The sequence below is a fragment of the Pocillopora verrucosa genome, chromosome 8, assembly GCF_036669915.1.
Source record: "Pocillopora verrucosa isolate sample1 chromosome 8, ASM3666991v2, whole genome shotgun sequence".
NCBI lineage: Eukaryota > Metazoa > Cnidaria > Anthozoa > Scleractinia > Pocilloporidae > Pocillopora > Pocillopora verrucosa.
This window is the reverse complement of record NC_089319.1, coordinates 1,814,021-1,821,892: the sequence shown is the minus strand read 5'-3', so window position 1 is coordinate 1,821,892 and position 7,872 is coordinate 1,814,021. Positions and strand designations below refer to the sequence as shown.

The 7,872-nt window shown below is 38.1% G+C and overlaps 2 pseudogenes; both read left to right on the top strand.

Moving 5' to 3' along the window:
- Positions 1–1,721, top strand: LOC131791365 (FAD-linked sulfhydryl oxidase ALR-like; annotated as a pseudogene).
- Positions 1,722–4,560: 2,839 nt separating this feature from the next.
- On the top strand, positions 4,561–5,465 carry LOC136283194 (allatostatin-A receptor-like; annotated as a pseudogene).
- Positions 5,466–7,872: the final 2,407 nt, after the last annotated feature.

The window sequence follows — 7,872 nt, the reverse complement described above, 5'->3', positions numbered from 1 at the left end:
ATGTGCTCTTACGTAACGTATTGACTAATTTCTGTAAAGATGTCGGACCAAGACATGTCTCCTCTGCATCGTTAAAAGCCCTGTCGTGCATGTACGGATTTCAATTCATGGATGAATCAAGGGAATAGAAACAAATGTACAACGGTAAGGTCTTTAGATCATCACAAAATCAATAGAATCCGAACTACAATATATTTGAAAGAAGAACATCATCACGACGTGATGGAGAAATTATGTTACATCACCTGGGTTGCATCATGTGTTATTCGATTGCCCCAAATTTTAGGTGGCAATGATAAGCTCCTCTCAGAAATCTTGAATAATCCTTTAATTTTAATTTTTAACCCAATTCTCATAAGAAGCTATTTAATAATAATAATAATAATAACTTTATTTAAGTGTCAGTGTATTTTAGCACTGCTGTGCTAATTGGGGACACTGTAAATAAGGAAACAAATATCGTAAATGAACAGAAACTCGTTAAGAACCCCAACTGGTAGGAGGCAGACCAGTTGGCTATTTACAAAGCGTGCAGGAGTTGAATTCGGGGCCACCGAAGACAAATCCATCTAGTGGCAGGGAGGAGGACTTGAACCCGGGACCTCCGGCTTACAAGTGCAGCGCCCTAACAACTAGGCCACGCTCGCCTCCTCAAATCACTGAAAGCGTTTCCATAGTATTATGCGAGCGCATGCATAACTACCGGAGTGGGTGACTGTCGATTTTGTTAGGAAATTACGGCTCCACTCAAATAGCCTTCGGTTGCTCATTAACCTTTCCAAGGATAGTGAACAGTTAATATTCAGTCAAGCATAATCGTAACTATTAATAAGACACTGTTAAGACCTGTTTAACAGATGCCTAACTACATTGATCAGTATTATTCCCTTTCCGTGCTACTCGAGCTAGATACAGTAGCATAACACCTCCAACTTGTTATTTTAGGGCGTCTCATGGTCTTTGCGGTCAGAGTGTAGAGTTCAGTGACAACCTCTTGTTTCCTCCCTCCCTCCCCTTCCTCCTGACATACTTTCTGGTTTCCTTCTTCCCTACACACTCCTCTCCCTTCGTCTCCCCACTCCCCCGTCATCTTTCCTGTCACCCCTCCCAGTCATCCCTTCCTTTAAACTTCTCTCCTTACAGATTTCCTTTTTCATCTTTCCTTTTCTACTGTTTTTCACTTTCTAGTATTATGAAATTATCTCCTTTCACTAGTTGCATGTTTTTATTCATTTTTTTTAACAGAGTTATAGCAAGAACTCATCTCAAAGCCATGACTCAGCATCTCAGGATGAATCCAGTATAGAGTGTCCCCTTGATAGGCCGATCAACATGGAACTTTCTTCATACAATGGCTGCTTATTATCCAGACAATCCTTCTCAACAACAACAAAATGACATGGCTGGTTTTGTAAAAATATTTTCCAAATTTTATCCCTGTGAAGACTGTGCTTCACATCTTAGAGAAAGGTAAGTTTTAGCGCAGCAATACAGGCATTAGATTTTTCATTTGACTGAAAATTGTGTACTGTTTATCGTGATTTTTTTTTTCATTCAGGTTACAAACTCACCCCCATGACATAAGCAACAGATACAGTTTTTGTCAGTGGATGTGCCATGTGCTTAATGAAGTGAACAAGAGGCTTGGAAAAAAAGAATTTGATTATTCAAAGGTTGATGAGCGATGGCTTGATGGTTGGAAAGATGGATCATGCGACTAATCAATATATATAGCATGACAATATGATTGGTCATCAGTGTTTTTGGTCATCTATTCATTTTCTACAGAAAAACGATCAGTCACGGTGGTGGTCGCGGGAAATCCGGATGTTTCTAAAGGTGACTTTTCTAACGTTAGTTAGAGCTAAGAGACATGTTACTGCAATCTGATCCCAACGCTTTCTTCTCTGCGGGAACCGGTCGGACTCAACTCAACATTTCGTGTTTTAGGACTGTTTGACGATGTGAAGAGCATTTCTAAAGAGTATTGTTTAAAAAAAATACTTAATGCTCGTTTGCTAAAGTATAAAAGCGGCATAGTGATTACTTCACTGAACATGTGAAAACCTGTTCTCGAGCAAACGAGGTCTAAGGTTCGTGTAAACAATAATAGATCATCAATTGTTTTAACTGGGTTATGTGTTGACATTTTTTTTGTCAACTCAGACAGCGGATGGTGCAGAACCTTAGTTTACACGTAACTTTCCGCATGCTAATCTTCATGGTTTTGTTAAAGAGATCATCTCAAATAGGCCCAATGTGATGCCTTTGAGAACACGTTAGAGCAGAAAAAATGAAAGAATGTTCCACGAAATACAATGTAGTCCTCAAATTCAAGAAGATGGACACAGCACGTTATGTGGAGCAAATATTTGCTTTTCATGTCGATTCGAAATCACAACGATATTTGTGTTTTGGTTCAATATCGACGACGTGTAATTAATTAGACCACAACTACTGGTAGTATGTAGTGATGATTTTTATTCCCTTCCATTCAAATGTCATCACGAAACCACATAAAAAATACAATCTTGAGAAATGTGTGCTAAATTTTTCTAGCAAATATACAGTCAGTTAACTCTTATGAGGACCATGAATTTAAACTTGGGAAAATCAAAAAATAAAAAGATTAAATCCATTTTGCAATCTAATGCTATGGAATCCATAATTAGAATGTTCTTTTCTATACAAGAGACACTGAACGACTCGCTAATCACTTCCAATTACTTGGTCAGACAGAACCGCCGACCGGCAGTGCCGCCGACAAAAGCCATAAAACCTTCAATGAATCATTTTTAAGACAGATACAGAGAGAAACAATAATCAGATTGATATGCAGATCTAATTTTAGAAGGCCAAAGGACGAATAAACATCTAGATCACTTTTTTAGTGACGTCAATAGTTCAGTATCTTTCTGTTCAGTCGTAAGCCAATATCAATACCGTGACATCTCGCCGATCGGCGGTTACCGTAACTCGGCGACATTGAGCTTAGAGCTCAGTCATTATTTTTAAGCTGAAAGACTGACATAGGAAGAAGTAAATTTACCCCAGATCGTGCCTTTATTGAAGAGCAGTTGTAAGAATCGTTTGCACCAAGGTTCGAGGAAAGCTGCGACTGTCTGGGGACAAGTTGACTAACTATAAAACATTGGTGAGTTAAAAATCGTTGATTATTGTATCACTTCTCAAAATGTCTTTTTAATGAGAAACGAGAAAGTACCGCAGCCCCTTGCTTTTTTAAACCGAATGTGTGAAGCTACTTTTCAGTGCCGCGGGAACAGTGAGTTCTAAATGAGCCTTTTAAAATGGAAAGAAGTTACTTCCTTTTCATTTACAATCCTTTCGCTTTACAGGAGTTTAATGGCAACTTCAAATGGAAAAAATCGAACAAAATAGAAAAATCTTCTTCGTCTTTTTTTTTCTTTTTCTGCTCTTAGGTTCTTGGTTTATTTGTTTCTTGTTTTGCTTTGTTGATTTTGTCGTTTTTTTTGTTTGTTTGTTTTTTTTTTTATCAAATTGACTTTCTTATTCAAAACTCAGTTCGTGGGATCTTTACTTCGAAACACTTGGGCAGAGTATAATTGTTCAGTGGCCAAATCCAACTAAACTCGTTTAGCTTCTCTGCTTAATTTCATCTCTAGCATCACCTGGAAAATCATTACCAAACGTAACACCAAGTTTAGTTGCAATATCCGACGCCTCTCGTGAAAGAAATTCGTAGCTATGAAGAAAAGATAGAGCCTACGGCCAATGTTTACGTAGAAATTCTTTGATAATTGAGGAAACACTTGGCAAAATAGGAAACGCAATATTGGGGGCCCTCAATGGCGTAATGGCCTTTAAGGCTAATGGTTAAAATTTTTGCCATTATACGGCTAACGGAACTTCCTTCTCTTTTGATCAAATGAAAAATTTTTACGGTTAACTTTTTTTTTACGATCAACGGTTAAAATGTATCAATTTTTACGCCTAACGGCTAAATTGTTTGGCCGTTCTACGGCTAGCTTTTAACACCATCGAGGCCTTCATTAGATAGTCGTGCAACTCAATTATATCCCAGTTTCCCTCGTCTTCTCATTTCCAAGATCAATATACATGTGAAAACCTGTTCTTGAGCAAAGGAGGTCTAAGGTTCGTGTAAACAATAAAAGATCATCGATTGTTTTAACTGGCTCATGTGTTGACATTTTTTTTTTGTCAACTCAGAAAGTGGATGGCGCACAACCTTAGTTTACACGTAACTTTCCGCATGCTAATCTTCTTGGTTTTGTTAAGGAGATCACCTCGAATAGGCCCAATGTGATCCCTTTGAAAACACGTTAAAGCAGAAAAATGTTTATTAACAAGAGAGGCTTATCCTCTCTCGATGTTAATTACTCCAAGAATCGACAAGCTTGGGCAGACCAAATAAAACAGAACTTCATAGAACCTATGATTTACTTAGCGTAGAACGTTTATTCTGTACACTAAGGTAAAAACATTATTAACAATTTCTTTCCTTGTTATTTTCAGATCTGATTTGCTCATCTTCAGCAAAGTATTGGTTCCAAAAACACCATGTCGCTTTTCACTGACACAGAAGCGGCGGAAATCAGCCTTCGCGTGGCCTTCTCGTTTCTTGTGCTAATCACCCTCGTCAGTAACTCTCTGGTCTGTCTTGTTGTCCTGAGAAACCGGCTGATGAGAAGTGCCATGAATTATTTGTTGGTGAATCTCGCCTGCGCCGATATGGTGGTAGCTATATTTGTGATCCCTCGATATATCCCAATTCACACGTACGAACACTCCATGGGGCACACCGGGGACTACCTCTGCTAACCGGAGGGAATCTGGTATGGACCAGGGGCGTGGTCTCGGTGGTATCACTGATTGCTGTTGCAGTCCAAAGATATTTTGCGGTGTTGTACCCACACGACAAGAAAAAACGCATCACAAAGGCCAAACTCAAATTCATCATACCTGCTTGTTGGCTGTTTTCAATCTTCTGGAATATTCCAGTATATGTGTTGGTGAAATACAACGAGGATTGGCTCTCTGGTTGGTATTTGAATGCCTATAGCCTTGGATGGCTCATTGTAGTCGGAATTTTACCGTTGTCTGTTATGATGCTTCTTTACAGCCGAGTGGTTTTTAAACTCTGGGTCACAAAGTCGCAACCGGTAGAGCAATCACAGCGCGCCGTTATCAAGTCACGCAAACGTGTCACGAAAATGGTCTTGACCGTGACAGTTGTTTGCGCAGTATGTTGGCTTCCCAATCTCATTGCCTATGTTCTTGATTTCTATGGGTTAAACTCTCAAGGCGACATAATTCACACGACAACCGTTGTCCTAGTAACTTTAAACTCAGCTGTTAATCCGATCATCTACTGTTTTCAGAGCAGACAGTTTAGGAGATGTGTCAAGGTACTATTGTTTTCTCCATGTTTGGTGCGGCGAACTGCAACTGTAGGACCCGCCTAGAATTTCGGATACGCTGAAAGGAATCATGAGGCTCCTGAAGAATTGAAGATGGTTTTTTCACCTGAGAAATCTAAAGGGAAAGAGTAAAACTTAGTTCATGAACTAAGAGAAGTCGTCCTGAAACAAGCATCCTCCCAGTGACATATTTCACAGGCTAAATTTAGTTTGAAGTTATACTGCGCAGCTATTTTAAGAACGGTGTCTCATTAACCATACGTAATAAGTTACAATAGGCTTTGATTTTTTACCAAAGCAATTCCAGAAAAGACATGATCATGTTACAAAAATCAGTTTTTATAGGCCGCAAGAGGCATTGAACTCGACTTTACAGCGCTGAGTCGGCTGAAAATGATTAGAATAAACTAAGATATGAGAGACTAATTTGAGTTTTACTGGGCTAAGGACAATGTTTAAAGGTCAGGCAGTCGGAAACACGATTTTCTTAAGTTATTCTTGAATCTCTTGTTTCACAGTTGTTTTAAAAAAATGTCAAAAATAAGTGGCCCGTCGGCAGGGAGACTGAGGCGAAAGGTGATAGCTTTTGTAACGAAGTAATATTAGCTCTTGAAAAGATATTGAAAAGAAAAATGAATGACTTATTCATCAGTTTATACAGGGAACTCCTTGCTATGAACTCATGAGCCCTTTGTATTTAATTGAGTCGTATAGCCCCCCTTTTCCATTCTAGAGAATCAATCCACATCCGGGCCTTAAGGCAATTTATTATAAATGCCACTCCCCTCCACCGATGTGCCATTTCATCATGAAACAGGAAAATCAAAGCTTCGATATTGAACTCTAAGGAATATTTATATAAAATGACTCTAATGTAGTTACAATTTGCGTTCATCCAGTTTTTTGGTAACACTTCGGTTGAAAATAATATCTTATTTAGCCCTTATCAACAGAAGTAACTGAAATATACTAATCGATGAGTTATTTTATTTGGAAAGTTAAAGAAATAACTGATATTTAAACCAAATTTAACTCAACAAAAATTATGTACATTTAAGATATAAGACAAGAAGGTTGACAATTAAGTTCTCATATATACGCTTGTCTAAATTTGCTAAGCCAGACGAGCGCATATTAGTAAATACATTAGATAACGGTATTACATTGCTTTCCGCCGGAAAGCAAAGTAATACCGTTCGTATTATGAACAAGTTAATGCCATGATGGTGCTTATGTCAAAGATAAGAACTTCGAGTGATCGTTACAAATACTACACAAGTCGCGCACACTTTTCAATCAGGTTTCAGGAGGTGTAGACAACGAGCCGTCCCCCCCTTTTCACCGAAGTCCATCGCGCAAGTAAAGGAATAAAATCAGTGGAAAAAAATTGATGTCTGCGTACCTCACTTCTAGAGTTCCGTGGCGCACTAAAATTATTTTTCTTTTCACAGATTCTTTGTTTCCTCTCGTGATGGACTTCGCCGAAAAGATCAGACTGCTTGTAGTCTACAAAATGAATCTTAACATCTACTACTTTATAACTGCACTTCTTATGTAAAAGTCTTTTTACTTCTGCTATTGTTTCCGATATAAATTAATCCTGAATATAGCCAGTTCTTTTCTTTACAGGCTTTTAAAAGGCTTGTGTATGTTTCAGTCATCAAACTGGCCTCTATTATCTTGAATTATAGTCCCTGTAAATGCATAAATATTTGTCTCTATGACGAGATCACTCAGCTGTTAGGTTCTTTTTTTTCTTTTTCTATTTTTGGTGACGTCAGTGACGTAAGATAAGTTTAATAGACACATAACTCCCCATTGGTATAAATTATTACTGTGACATAACTTAAACGATCTGGTCTTGATATCCGTGAGTTGGAGCAGTTTTTCAGCGCTTGTATTAGTCCGATCACGAAGCACGCATGTCCTGTCTCCCATGATGGTCTCCCCACATACCTTCCCAACGAGATTGAAGGGGTACAAAAGCGAGCAATGCGCATCATCTTTCCCTTTTGCTCATACAATGGGACATCGGCTGAATCAGGCCTAAATAAACTTCAGATCGCCGTCAGGAATTATTTGACAAACTACCCAATAAAATTATTCAGAGCGAAGAGAATAAGCTCCATGACCTTCTTCCTGCTCGTAACACAAGTACTTTGAACCTTAAAAATAAACGGAAGTTTAAGCGCGTGTTCAAGACAAAACGATTTCTTAATAGTTTTATCACTTTTAATGCCCTTAAAGCCTAAATCTATTTTGATAGAATTTTAGATTTAATCGACATATTTCATTTATAACCAAAACAGATGTAAAAAAACTTGCTTTAAACCACTGATAGTTCTATTTAATGCTACTATTGATATCATCTTTTGTAATAAGCGTGTAATTCAATTTCTAGTTGCAAAGCGATTGTGAATAAACTATGTATCTTTCATCTTTATCTTTTATC